The sequence below is a fragment of the Cuculus canorus genome, chromosome 11 (assembly GCF_017976375.1).
Source record: "Cuculus canorus isolate bCucCan1 chromosome 11, bCucCan1.pri, whole genome shotgun sequence".
Taxonomy (NCBI): domain Eukaryota; kingdom Metazoa; phylum Chordata; class Aves; order Cuculiformes; family Cuculidae; genus Cuculus; species Cuculus canorus.
The window spans coordinates 5,693,602-5,708,366 of record NC_071411.1 but is presented as its reverse complement, the minus strand read 5'-3'; the positions used below and the strand labels follow the sequence as shown (position 1 = coordinate 5,708,366).

Here is a 14,765-nt window from a genome sequence, read left to right as displayed (position 1 = left end):
GACCAGAGGTAAGGCATAAATCTCTCTTGGTCCTTAAATTTTAAGAGTCTGACCACATTAAAACCTTGCATAAATAAAAACTAAAACCAAAGATCCACAACACCTACTAAAACAAACATTAAACTGGTTTAGTGGGAAAACCCTGGAGAATAGGCAGAATTGACAGAAACAGGAAATATTGAAATACTACCAGGATCTGGCACAGTAAATACTCAGAACAAGAAAATCAAACACTAACACTGCTGATGGTTTCTGCTTCCTCAAAAATCTTGAATTAACAAGATAAATAAGGGACTAGCAAAAAATTAACTGAAATTGAAATTTTCCGTAAGAAATTTGTATCATGCAATTTCTATCAGCATTACAATTTTCATTTGCAAGCAAATTGGAGAAAAACTGCAACAGAAGCAAAGATTACCAAACACCACCAGATGAAGATCCAGAAGAGAAGATCGACTTATATTAAAGCAAAAAGTATGAGGAAGCTCATTAGTTTGTCAGGAAACTCCGACTCTGAGCCATGATCCCGGACATTCCAAGGAAGTACTGCAAAAGCTGCTTAACTACCTTGCTACACACTTCTAAGTTTCTCCGATTAGTTAATCATTACATCAAAGCTCCTCTATCCCTTGCAAAGAGGAACCTCTTCTCACATGTTCACTTTGCAAGTGTACAGAGAATCAAGGGAGCTGTTGTTCAAACTATTTCAGCCTTTCCTCGTTTCTGCTCCTTCCACATATGGTGCCGTGTTTACCCACCAGCATTAATTCCACCTTACTGCTGGTTTATGACAGAGAAAACTCCCAGTGATCGCACGTTCAGATAGAGAAAAACCCACATCAGATTTCACAAACGTCTACAAATGCAGTAGTGGTTTGGCAAGGTCACAGTAACACCACATAAGAACTCCAAAAGCATCCTGAAAGGTTAATGAAGACATCTCCATCTTAGCAAGGGATGTGTTCCATCTAAAAGGGTTTTTCTAATACAACTACGGTATCGTTTGTTTTAAACACCTGCAGCAAGCCTTGATAATCCATCTCTCCTCTGGACAAAACAAAGACCTCTTGCTTTCTGACATCACCTGCTCCTGAGCTATTTATTAACAGGTGACTGCTGTCACAAGGCAGGCAGCGTTCAGTTACATTGCCTCACTGAAGATAAGCTTAAAGTTACCGTGATATAAAGTCAACACAGCCAATAAAGGTGCAGAAGTACAAGTCTTAACTCAAAAGAACAGTCTGAGTACAAATGATACTGTGCTAATTTTAATCATGTCAAACTAGGTATTTTTGTACGAGGTCCAAACCACAAAGACTACCAAAATACAGTGAAGTGAGAGTTCACTGCACACTTCCTCATGCAGAAACAAGGGGTCACCAGAGCAATGCACCTCCACAGTTCTCTGAAGACTTTGCTGCATTCAGTAAGGACCAAAACTTTTTGTTAAAAAACCCTACATTTCATTTATTTTCATTCTGTGTTTTGAACTTCAGCATTCCACACTGAGAGCAAATGCAATTAACTGGAAACCAAATACCACCAGAAAAGGGTGCGGCTCCATCCAAAGATGGAAAATTCATTTTCCAGCGCATAGGAGAAATTTGACAATTGGGAGTTTAATATTTGTACTCGAGGCACTGCCAAGCCCTCCAACAAAGAGAGGGAAAATAGCCTGGGAGGAGGCTGGATTTATTTGCAACTCCTGGGTCAAGACTCTCAAAGCAAGCAGTAACTGAATGCTGGTAATTCATGAACAAAGGCAGATTATTCTGGTGTTCCCTTGAGATGGACCAATTTTACAATTAAAAAACCTCTATTTTTCCTTAAGCTTAAGGAAAGAAATACTGATAGCAGGCATCCACATACCAAGACAGGTCTGCCAGCAATGTGAGAGCTTGTACGAGCTGAATTTTTACAGGGGATCTTAGAGAACACAAGTTGGTCATTTCTTTAGCTGTGTCCTTCTGGCTTCAGAGCAAGGGGCAGAGGCTGCAGCCTCCTCACTGGTTTGGAACATCAGAACAAGCCCAGCAGACACAGAGGAAAGGGCAGAGCGCAGATAAGATGTTCAAGGATAAGGTAATTACAGTTTCACACAGTGACTCATTATCCATACTGGCCTTATTCGAGGGCAAAAATTACATACACGGTATGCTGGATTTACAAATGAAAAAGTTGGCTAATGTGGCAAAACTTGCCAAGGTAATTTTTCAAGTACTTTACACACAGAAAAAAGTATTTTGATGTCTTTTTTTCTAAACATTTTCCATCATATCCACAAAGTCATCAGGGACTTCACCATAGTAACACAGTGCCCATGAACTTTATTCTTCAGACAAGCTAAAATAAACCCAACCTGAATGCCACTTAAAATCTTTGTCAATAAAAAGTACTTAGAACACATAAGTGCCTATGACTGACCTGCCGGTGGGCACAATGAACATGGGCAAGGGAATTGCGAAGTACTGCTGCCAGTCTCGCACTTTTTCTTTCAGCTGTAAAGCCAGAGAGTAGTCAACCACATCTCAGAAATACATTAGCAAGCCTTGCAATTTTTTGGACTAAATGTGCTGTATTTCCCATGGAAAACATTTTTCGAAGTACAAAAAGAACCTCTTTCTGACACCAGAGGTTCTGGATTGTCCATCTCAGAAGAAAGAGCCTCCATTAATGGTTTAATTCTTTAAACAGCCATCAAGTCATTTTCCAAACAGCAGATTCTCCCAAGCAAGAAAACCAGTTTCAATCCTGAAAAGCATATGCAAAATTATAACGATGACTACACCATCTGACTACCAAGCTTTTCTGCAGTTACCAATTCAGGAAACTTGTCCCATTCAAGTTAGAAAGCTAGTATATTGTTCATCTATGAACGAAGGGCCATCAAGTGATTTTTCTCATTAATTCAATAGCGATGCTTTGAAGTAGACAAAAAAGAGGCAGTTGTAGAAGTATGAAGCGAAAAAAAAGTCTTTCTGCTTACCAGGAATCACAGAAGAGCAAATTAACTTAGGCGCCCTGGAGGACTTCAATACTACTTTTTTTTGTAAAACATCATTCAGCTAAAAATTGAGTCCAAAGCCTCACCAAAAGGTTACAAGTGCCACTATACTCCTCCCATGCAGTAGCCAAAGACACACGCCCAAATATTGCAACCAGCACACCAATAAAGGCACTAATGCTATTCTCATAAGATTAGCAAAAGGTTCAATTATACAATAAATCCATTATTTTTAATTTCTGTCATAATTGCTATGGGTCGTATTCCCTGCTATCAAATCATGTACGAGCCAATTATGGTCTCCTTGTCATTCCACTGGTCAGGGAAGCAGCACGCCATCCCACAGAGCAGCAAAGGCATTGCTACTGCAAAACCCACAACACAGCTACTCATTTCCAAGCAAGAATCATTGTATCCCTTCCTAAGCATGAAAATGCTTTTTATTTTACTATTTAAACTCTAGTTGCAACCACTAGAGGGCAACGCAATTATACACTCTCTGGCCCAGACGTGGTAAAGTAAACTAATTCAACAAAAAGACGTATCACGTTGAAGACTGTTTATATTATGAAGGTGAGGTTTTTTTGAATACTGAAGCTTCCATTAATTATAGCACATATTCTGCAGGTTGTCTAAACTGTTAATTCCATCTTTACAGTCTAGAGCCTCAAACACAAGCTACTTTTAAGCTACAATATCCACATTAACAATTCTCCTACTTCTCAGGTTTTAAAATTAGGTTTCTCGACTTCACTGTTCCTGCTACTGAAATTATGCAAGTTACTGAAAATCTGCCCTGAATTAGCAAGAATGTGTAAAAAACAGAATGCTGTCAAGCCTTTTCAGATTAAAGATAGAAATTGAACTTCCTAATCAATGGTAAAAAAAAAATCTAGCTAGAAATTTGCCATATGCTGCAAAAGAACTGGAATTAACATGCAATTTTTTTTTCCATGTCGAATCAGCAGTTCAAAAATATTGCTGTTCTGAGAACAGTTAGGCTCTTTACAAAGGTAGCACTGTCTTGAAATGTATTCTTGACATTTAGCACGCTAAGTTCTGCTACAATTAATTATCTAGGTCTTAGAAGAACAAAAGAGAAAGTTCAGAAACCAAAGCGAACCAGGAGAATGAGTCACTTACTAAAAGAACAAAAACAACTGGCAGAAGGATATGCACTGGTAACTCAAAGCAAACACATGGAAAGAATTATTTAAAAATCTACAGAACATGGAAGAAAGTTCAGCAAGCTTGGCTTCTCTAGTCATTAAAAATGATAACGACATTTAATAAGAGAGGCAGTGCACTGGTACTGTGCATCAAATCAGTCCCATCTTCTCTGCGGGAGGACAAAATCTGTACAGTATATCACCAAAACAGATAAGCCCTCAAATTAAGTTCACAAAAAATACAAACTGCACTCCCAGTACAAACACAGCCTTCCCACAAGAAACATGTTTGCTGTTAAGTAATAAGTTTTGACATACCAAAAGGTTTGTCATCCAAGCTTAAGCATGGCTGTAGACAAGACTATACTTTGATTAAAGAAAAATCAGCGAGACTTTTATGCTACCTATAATTAGGATAGTATTAGTATGAAGTTTTAATAAACTTTAATTAGGATTAGATGCTATCCATAGCTTGTTTCAAAGGAAAATAGGTTAGGCTACCGGGAATTGGCAGCATTAAAAATAACATGGTTAAATACAAATTCAAGAGAAATGTGTGCTTTCCCACTGCTTCTTGCTTCTCAAGGTTTTAGTTTTCTTTGGCAGCCGAGTCATATACTAAGGTCCTAGGCAAATAATTGGTGTATCAAACCCTATAGATGATGCAGGTTGACAAAGTTTCATTGGATTGTTACAACTTCGCATTATTTCAACCCTGTCATTAAGAAAGCAAGCACATCAGTGATTCTTTTGCTAAAAGAATTTCAAAGAATTGTTTACCACTGAAACCCAGGAAACCACTTCAAAGTCTGCCCAGCCAGTCTTAAAACAATTCAGACATTATTGTTATAATAAAAACAGAATACAAAATTGACATATAGATCAGAATCACTCTCCTGATTGCTTATACACAGATCCATGCGAGTATCCACCAAAGCTGCACAGTCTAGGAGACAGGGGTAATCAGTGATGGTTGAGACCCTCTTAAATGAAAGCATCTTTTCCTACTGCTCCTGCTAGTAGGTAGCAACCAGTCTGTCTACCATGGGCTTCCAAAGAAGGAAGCAAGTTGTCCTCCTACCTCATCTTCACATTCCCTCCTTCCTCTGTTGCCACCTGACAGTAGCTCCTAGGGGCTGAAATGGCTGTATTTTAGACATTCTTAAATGAGACGCTCAGCAGCAGTTCCTGGAAGGTAATGGACACACAGCCTTAGACTTTATGGATCTCTTGGCTATACTGGATAGCATGTTCCTCCACAGCACTCAGTACCTCCCAATTAAGTCTACAGGGAAGAGTCAGAGTAATCTCTCTGCTCTCTTCTCTATTTCAACTATTTCTCATCCTTACAAGTTGGTGCTTTTGCACCAGGTCCACGCTGTGCAGCAGCAGCGTTTCACAGCGCACCCAACTACAGGGAAGACACTGTGCAGTGCCTACAGCTGCTCCACTCTCCCGAACATCCACCCTACAAGCTGCACCATGGCACATCATCAGCTTCCTCCCTGTTTACATACTCCAGCTTCTTTTGGAAAAGAAAAAAAGAAACTGGACACATGGAGAAACTGAGTGTAGACCAACACCCCTCATCACACAACCGCAAGACGTGCTAAGCACATCAGCGACTAGAGGCACACCCCAGGAAAGCCTGTGTTATGGTTTCACCATTCAGCAGAGGGTGCCTTAAAAACAAAGGGGTGCTACATTTCCAAGCATACACACTAATATGTCATTCAAGTCTTAAATTCTCGTGGGACAAACAAACTGTATTTTTACTGTATTTGTTTATTCCTTGGCTTGCTTTTCTGCCCCTTAAAATCAGGTACAAGTTGGATAAAAAAACCAATCACGTTTTGTTAAGCAAGAATCCTCACCTTATTAAACTGCACTTTTAACACAATTCAAAGCTGCACAACTTGAGCATCTGATCTTCCGTACTGACTGCATAAATTGGACAGCCTGACAACTTTCAGACTCAGCAGCTGAACTTCCAGAACCAGCGACTCAGCCAGCACCAATTCAAAGTATGACACACTTGATCAGCAACCACCACCCAGCAGTGCTCGCCTTCTGTTTCTCAACAGGTTTATAACCTCAGTGTTTCTCAACAGGCGCATCAGCAACGTTGATGTTTTCTTCACTTCCCTCAGAAAGGTTTAGCTTGAAAAATTAAATACCAGAAACAGTAAATAAAAATGCATAAACCACATCAATAGTTTAGAGTAACAAAGTAGAGAAGAAAAATCCCAAGACAACTCACGAGAGAAATAATTCTGAAAGAAAAATGGTAGGCATTTCAAATGAACTGGACTTAACCCTTTATTCCTAACAATTCTAATACCTAAATTATTTGCATAAGATCATTTACAAACATTCTAGAATAATTTATCAATCCCTCTGGATTTTCTAAGTCTTTCATATACCAATAACCAATGTGCAAATTATTTACTCAGCTTTAACTTATTACTTTAAGAGAAACTATAATCATTCACTCGGTCATATTCTATGGTAAGTTACAATATAAGCACTCTATTCTAAGGCCCAGCACAAGAATACAGCACATCTACTTTGTCAGTAAGACAATAATTATTATTAACTTCATGCAGGAACAACTATCACCTTTTATTCTATTCCTTGCTTTCTAAAGGTTTACCAACCGTGTGATTTACAAACCTTTTGCCCTGCAACACAGAAAGAAGGGTGCCCCTGGCAAGTCAATAAATCAGCTGGAACCTCAACAGCAATAGGTCACTGCTTATCTTCTCTCAGATTTATACACAGCCATCATTTCAACTGAAAATTCAGTGCACATTAGAAGAAATCAGCCCCTAAACCATTCCAAGAAGAAAACAGAAAAAAAATTTAAAATCAAACAACAACAAAAAGCCACACCAAAAAGAAACCCACCAATTCGATTAAAGCAAATAATGAATTTAATGAAGAGCTTCTGAGACTGCTCATTTTGGAAAACACAGAGTTTCTTTTCAAGCAATACTTAATTCTCTTTACAATATGTTGAGTCACTCTGCAAATACATAGCTATGAAGTGAAAAGTCTGTATTTGTTCTAAGGGACCATATTCTTACTACTTACGCTTCAGCTGAATTTTTATCTTTCATTCACTTCAGATACTGTTTTAAAGAGAAGTGCAAATTGTTGGCACATTTACCATGACAAAGTCTTGGAGGAAAAACCAAAACCAAGCAATTGTCATTGATTTTTACAGAAAACTACTAGAACTTTTATACTCTGCAGATATGAAGAGTAATCATTGTGCCACCTCAAAGATGCAAACATTCATCTCTACTCAAGATAAACTACAATGCGAATTGCATTACTAGATTTTTTCATGAAGCAACACATTCAAAACTACATTAAGTATAAAATAGACTATTTTAAGTGCAACAGAACCACGTAAACAAAGATAAGTAGTTCAATGCTGCTATTTAAAACATAAACCAAAATTACTTCAGTAAATCTAACATCAACAGTGCTCTCATTAGCAAGCTATAACAAACTTACAAAAAAAACTATTTAAAATCTATTTTTAAACAGTCAAAGTGATAAACAAGTCGCCACAGAACAAATAGTTCAAATATGGCAGAGAAACAGCATTCTCCTCACTAGGAACAGTCTTACATAAGGAGATGAAACTACTTTCCCTAAAATCTTTCAAGGAGGTGACCGATCTTCCAACTGCACGAGTAATTCAATGAAAAAAACTTTGATAGAAATGAAGCTCGTTACAACCACTGTTTCTTCACTACTCATAAAAAGACGACTCTTTTTAGCATGTTAAGAATATTTTGGCTGAACTTATTAAGCTGAGAGAAATATGCATTTTTAAAAATTAAACACTTAAACAGCAGGCTTATCACAGAAAATTAAGGAAAAACTCTGTTACCTTAAGTGACAATGCTAACCTTTATGATGACTTTATTCAGCAGCACAGAACTCTGCTCCTCTAGCTCCTACGCTTAATGGCACAAGTAAATTTAAAAAGGAGAAGTGGTAAGACATGCTTCCTGTTGGTTTGTTTTGTGTTTTTTTTTTAAAAAAAAGAGCAACTTGCACTCTCAAGTGTGTAATCATGACTTCCAATTGTTCTTCAGTTGCAGTATTCCCTTTTGTATCACTTGATCCACCTGCAACATCTATCACTTTGTCTCTATCCCATCCTCACAGAATTTCCAATGCAATCAAACTCCATGGCATTTTCACTTCTTAGTGCTCTTCTCACCTAACTGTTTCTCCCTAAAAGTGATTCATGTCTCAGTGCTGACATGAAGTTCACCTCTACAGTTCTCCAATCTGGCTGCGCAGATGTGCCTCCTGGTCCCACAGAACCTAAACACCTGCAGATAATCTTCCAACACGACTAACAGGCTCAAATTAAAGTACGGCACCTCAAGAACTGGTTGCCACACACAGGAATGGCACACAGAATCAGGAAGTTTCTTCCAGTCTTTCATCTCACCCCTTTTCCCCCTAGTTTTCCTTTTTCCAGCCCCTAAAGCACTTATGTCCGGCTGCCCCAACACAACATGGTATTTGGCTTGAACACACTTGGACAAAAGATGAGAAGCTAGGATAACAATGACTTTCAGGAAGACAGACTTAGAGACTCCAGCGAGGAAGGGGTACTGAAAAGCAGGCAAGGTGGATAAGGCAGCCTTTTATGAAAGCTCGGAATTCTTTTCCTCCCAGGAAAAGAAGACAGGCCCAGAAGTACAGAACATAAACAATGGAGCTGATGGCTAAGGTTTGCTGTCTCAAGAGTGACCCACAAGTGCAAGAGTCAGTGTGCAGACGACAGGATGGATGAAGGATCAGCTATGCAGAAGAGCTCATCTGACATCTGAGAACCGGTTTGGGAAATTCTGTGAACCCAAAGCCTTTTGTGCCACAAATTTTTTCTTGTTTCCTCGATTTTGTCCCATACCTCGCTAAGAATCAGTATTTTGCAGAATGTTCTATTTTTTTATCTTCCCAATAGAAAAAATAAAGAGAAACTTAATTCCACAAGCAGAATATTTGCTAATGGTAATACACACACATTAAGAACAAAGTTTTTTCCAAAAAATCCACAAAGAAACACAACAAAGAGACACTCGCTGCTACCTAGACTTTAGGTCTCAAGAGGATTAGATAAATGAAACAAGGAACACTCTGATGTTGTGGTTCATTGTGCTTTTTTGCTGCCTAGTCCATTTCACTCCTGTTAACTTACTAGATTACTGCTGCAAGGCTGGCTAGACCACAGTGTTCTAAATAAGCATTATCGCGTACATTTTCAGAAATGTGTAGGTTCAGTAACCTTAGATTTCCTGAAAGATGTTTTCACCGAATAAGTTGACAGGATTCTGCTTCATGCTATTTGCTTTAGTTGTTCTGTCAAGGGAACTAGAAAGCACAGAGGAACATTGACATTTATATTAGAAAAAAGTACCTTTTGTGTTAGAACAAAATCCTGTAAGAGAGTAGAATTGAAAAGTAACAAGCATGATTCCTGTCTGAATTGCAGCGCTGAGTTTTGCAAAAGTAACAAAGACTCAATATTCCACCACAGTTTTCAACATGCAATTTCTCATTAGCATTGTGGGAAGACACAAGATATACAGGCTTCCTGCTATAGGCATTTAACAGTTTCACCCAAGTGTAGCATCAACAGGTCTGAAAAAAAATTGTTGATACTTTATTTTATAAATAAGAGTCATCCATGTCTCTTCCATAACCTGAAGCTGTAATACTTCAGAAAAACAAAAAAATTTTAAATGAAAATGCCTTCAAAACTTGTAAGTTTGGCCTAGCACACTATTAGCATGTGAAACAAACATTAATTATTATAATTCAGATATTTAAATGATAATACCCTTACTACATCTCAAGTATAGACAGGTATCTTGGTGCTTTACACTTTAAACAAGCTGCACTTTAATTGACTTTACTGCTTCTAATTATATAAAATAAATATACAAGACGTTCCTCCCATCATAGTTCTTAATGTAGGGTCATACCATTCTTTCTAAAGGGTTATTTAGCAAAGCAGGATATTTATTATCCTCCCTCTTCTAAGATGCCAGCAAACAGCTCATACTTCAAAAGCTACATTAAATCAGTAAGCCCTAGTACAGCGAATACTCTTTCAACTGCACAGAAATAAAAAGCATCAGGAAGAAAAGGCTCATCTCCACTGAAAAAAAACCCAAAACCCGTTGCTAAGTGGTTAAAATTCCCTCAGCCCTACTCATGGACACACCTAAAGGAATCTGCACTCCTGGCTGTATTGAGCAAAAGCTGTGTATCTAACACCTATCTGATTTTGTGGTAATTTATTACTGGTGTTCTTTCCTTCCACTGAAGTGGAGCATTTCATCAAGAATTATAAAAAAGCACAAACAGCAAGAAATTCTGTTGCAATCACAAGATTAGTTAATAACTGTTCTGTTTCAATGAGTGCAATTAAGTTTAAAAAAGACCACGAAATAAAGAATGATCAGGGAAAAAGGAACCTAGAAGATGAGATGCAGATTGGATCTCTCTGTTCGCAGTAGTATCTCTAGCTTTATGGAAAGGAAAACCCAGTAAGGGAAAATTACAAAAGCAAACCAAATGGGCCCATTTTTCCTATTTGGCTCAGTACTGTAACTAAAATCCTTTTTAATATCCCAGCAATTACACAGCACTGGGAATACTGAAATCACAAAAAGCTGTCCCCTTCCTATGTTCCAAGATATTTGTTTTGCTTTTGTATTCTTGTCACCACATTATTTGTTAGTTCAGATTTCAACCACAACTTTCCAAAAGCTGCAACTTCTCTTCAGATGGAAGAGACTTTTCCTAGAAAGCTAATTTGCCTTTTTTTTTTTTTTGCTTTTTATTCATGCATCAGTACCCAAGTTCTAAGATAAAAAATTTTCTGACTGAATAGAATCAAAGATTCTCATTCTAATACGGATCCTGCCATAAAAGCTCCTTACTCTAATACAACCCCCCACTAAAACAGCATTTACTGGTTTGTTAGTAAATGCTAATAGTACGGCTCCCACACGGGGTGTGCTGTCATATTACTAATTCTAATCACCAGCTTGGGACTCGAATACATAGCAGCTACCTGCATGGGCATCCTTAGCTCACAGCTACAGACTAAACAAAAGTACTCTGTCTGCCATGGATGTGAACGCTCACACATAAGCAGGTATTCTCACACCAAAACACTTACTAAGACACAATCTGTATCAGCTGTAAGAATGCTTATTTCCTGCACAGTCCAGCAGCAGAAATTTCAAAAAAACAAATTTCAACAAGTTTATTTTGTCAAAAAAAATCAGATGCAAATGCCTCAATTCTGGAAGGTCAGTTGTTCCATCTCCTTTTCTCCTTTTCTTTTTATTATGGCATCAAGCACGTGTTCATGACAATTCCTCAGGTTTTATTCCAGCTTAAGAAAAGGCAAAAGATACCCAGATCACCCAATATTTATTCTAAAACTGCAAAGTAACTCATAGTTCTAGAACTAATGGAGAAGTCACAGTTGCATTTCATCTCAGCAAACAGCTTTAACCCTGACAGTAATAAGGATACTACTTTCTGATACTAACAAAAATGAACTCATCAAACATCACAGGGAAGAGGAGCCTTTACAGTGCAGATAACAGACCTCTCTCTCTCAGATCACTAAAATATTATACAAACTTACCAACTTTGAGCACTGCCAACAATGAAACAGCACTTTCCTGTAGCACAGCTAGGACTTGGTGCACAACTACAACCATCTAAAGAAAAAGAACACTCAAGACACCTCAGCATGAGTTGAATAAAATGATTCTTTTTCCCCTAATGGCCATGTGTACAAACCAGCACTTACTATTTCTTAAAATCTTCAATTATCTGAAAACTTTTGCTCTGGATAGGAGAGGATATTTTCCACTCAGCTTTGCTCAACTGTATAGAAGCAGTCTAAAGCAATATTTAAAGCACAACTACCTAATATACTTTCTAGACTTAATTTGAGGCATGATACCAGCAAGCAGACCCAGCCATTGAAATAATGTTCCAAGACCGCAGGTATCCTAACATTAGGCTCAAAACTACATGTTCATAAAAGGTTTTTAAAGGATACTACAAAGCAATTATTTTTTTAAATCTTTTGGAAATACAAAAGTGCAATTATAAAAGAAGATGTGTGCAGCAAGTTTAAACAATAAAAAACATCAAAGAGCATGAGTTACAGATCTCAAAAGAACTACTACTCTAAGATCCTTTAATATTAGTTTATAAAACTTACATCACCATCTGAAATTCATCCAGCAACACCTATCCTGGGAAGGCTCAACAAGAAGCTATGTGGGAAAGGGAAGAAGAAAACTGAGCATATTTTCATTTGGTCTCACCTATCTGCTCATCTGCACATAGAGTTGTTCAACTGCAGGCACGTTACACCAGGCTGTGAAGCAGGCAAAAATCCTGAATAGGATGACCTCAAGAGCCCACAGGAATGCAATGTGGATATCCCAGAGCGGCTCAAAGAAAGCAGGACAGCTGTGTTGGTGTGGTATTTTGCCAAACTAATGCCTCCCAAGCCCATTTCTGGAACACAGGGTCAGAGCAAGTCAACCAGCAGCTAAAATGTAGATCTGCATGAAAAGTATCAAGGGGCAATATACTGCAATGGATGTACATATAACCTGTTCTGACTTCAGTAGGTGCCATAGCATGTGTACACAGATTCCAAAATAGAAAACAAGATTTGAGAGAAAGCTGACTGCGTGTGTCCATGCAATGCATTTGTTCAAGTACAAAACCCACCAAAAACATTTCCCCTCTGTTTACATCAAATTAAAAAGTTATCCAAACAGCAGACATACTTAAAACTTTCTAATGAACAGTCAGATTCATAAATTTAACTAAAACTCAAGATGACACCATGGGTAAAGAGCACTTAAATAGAATATTCACAGGCCTTTCTCTGCTAGAGGTAACATATCATTAATGTAATAGCAGTCTATTGGTTCTTCCTTTAGTTACATACGAAGGCCTCTGTTGACAAACTAATTTGTTGGCTTACAGTCAGAGACAATATTTATACATCTACCAAAAGACTTGCTTAAACAGCACAACAGGTAACTTTACCTAATGTCAACCAGTTACACAGATTGCTAAAACAAATACGTCCTTTCTATGACAATTCTTATTCCTGGCTTTCTCTTACAGTGGCTAGGATCTGCAATCTAGGAAAACCTCTGAGAAAATCTGAAAAAAAAAATTAATTTCCCCTTTCAGTTCCTAAAAAGGAAGTGGTGTTTGGGAGCTGCAAGTGAAAGTGGTGCGATATTTCTACCCTTATGGAATTAGGGGGTGGAACTAGGAACATTCTTACATCTTCCATTTAGTGTGTCTTTTCCTCCAAGTAAATTTTAAGATAGTCTCTGACACATTTTAGTGGGAATTTTAAGTTACAGTATATGGGAAGTACTCCGGGTATTTGGCAATACTAAAGGATATGAACATACACACACACTCTCTAAGTTCACAACATAATTCGAGACAACAGGAACACAAGACAGCCTACCTAGCAAACACGCCTGACCCCAGTCTCAGAAGCTTATTTGTTGGTAGCGATTAATTTTGTATCTGAAATTCTATCATAAGTCCACAAGCAACCTAAACTAATGAGACCTGCTGTGGAGCAGAGGATGGGCCTGGATGACCTCTAGAGGTCCACACCAACCTAACCTGCCCTCTGACAGTACATCCATGTCACAGAATTTGGCTGTCCTTGTTCACAGCACTGCGGCTTCCCTTAAAGTAAATACCACCCTAACTATCCATAATGACTTACAGTTCTGGAATCCACAGAAACAAAAGAAACTTCATCAAGCTTATACTTTGTTCCTTAATAATATGTGATTATATTGACTGCACACAGCCTTAAAAATCCTCTGGCATTCAGCAAGAGGAATCCCTGTAGTGATAGCAAGAAAAACAACAAGGAGTTGCAATTACCTACCAAGGTCAAAGACCTGAAAAAATACTTGGGCTGCAGAACGATTTCTTTCACATCCAGAGATAAAAAAAAAAGCTTTTTTCCTAATAGCAATCAAAAACTTAAAGAATTACAAATAATTCATTATGCCTCCCTAAAGCTTTCAGATTCTTCAAGTGCTTGAAAACAGTTAAGTAAGTGCAGAACACAGCAATGCCAGAATAAAATCACAAGTAATAACACCACAAAAACTGAATTGCAATGCCATTGCCCATAAGTACATTCAACTATTATAGCCAAGTACAAAACAACAACAACAAAAAAGAATGACAATTAATTGTGCCAGGAATTACTTGGAAAGGTCACCAGAAATTTAAAAGCAAACGGGCAGGCCAGCTAAAAGTTCAGCTTCGCAAAACCAAAAGATCTGGCTTCTATCCTAAACAGTTAAGTATTACACTTGAAGAAAAGCACTTAAATAGAAAGCAAGGCAGAGTCTTCAAAATCTGCTGAGGCAGGAGGTGTTATACAAGCAAAATACCTCTTACTGAACATTAACAGTATTGCATCACAAAGTTTTAGAAAAATCTATGTTTAAATTTAATCT

The 14,765-nt window shown here is 37.9% G+C and overlaps 1 protein-coding gene across 49 annotated transcripts in view; it reads right to left on the bottom strand.

Moving 5' to 3' along the window:
- SLMAP (sarcolemma associated protein) overlaps positions 1 to 14,765 on the bottom strand; it is an 83,310-nt gene that overhangs the window by 60,675 nt on the left and 7,870 nt on the right. Inside the window, exon 1 of one of the 49 annotated variants that reach the window (XM_054076205.1) lies at positions 419 to 438. The exons of the other annotated variants lie outside the window; for them this stretch is intronic. The gene's annotated coding sequence lies outside the window, so the exon portion shown is untranslated. Of the gene's footprint in view, positions 1 to 418; positions 439 to 14,765 lie in introns of those variants that run through there. 49 annotated transcript variants of the gene reach the window in all.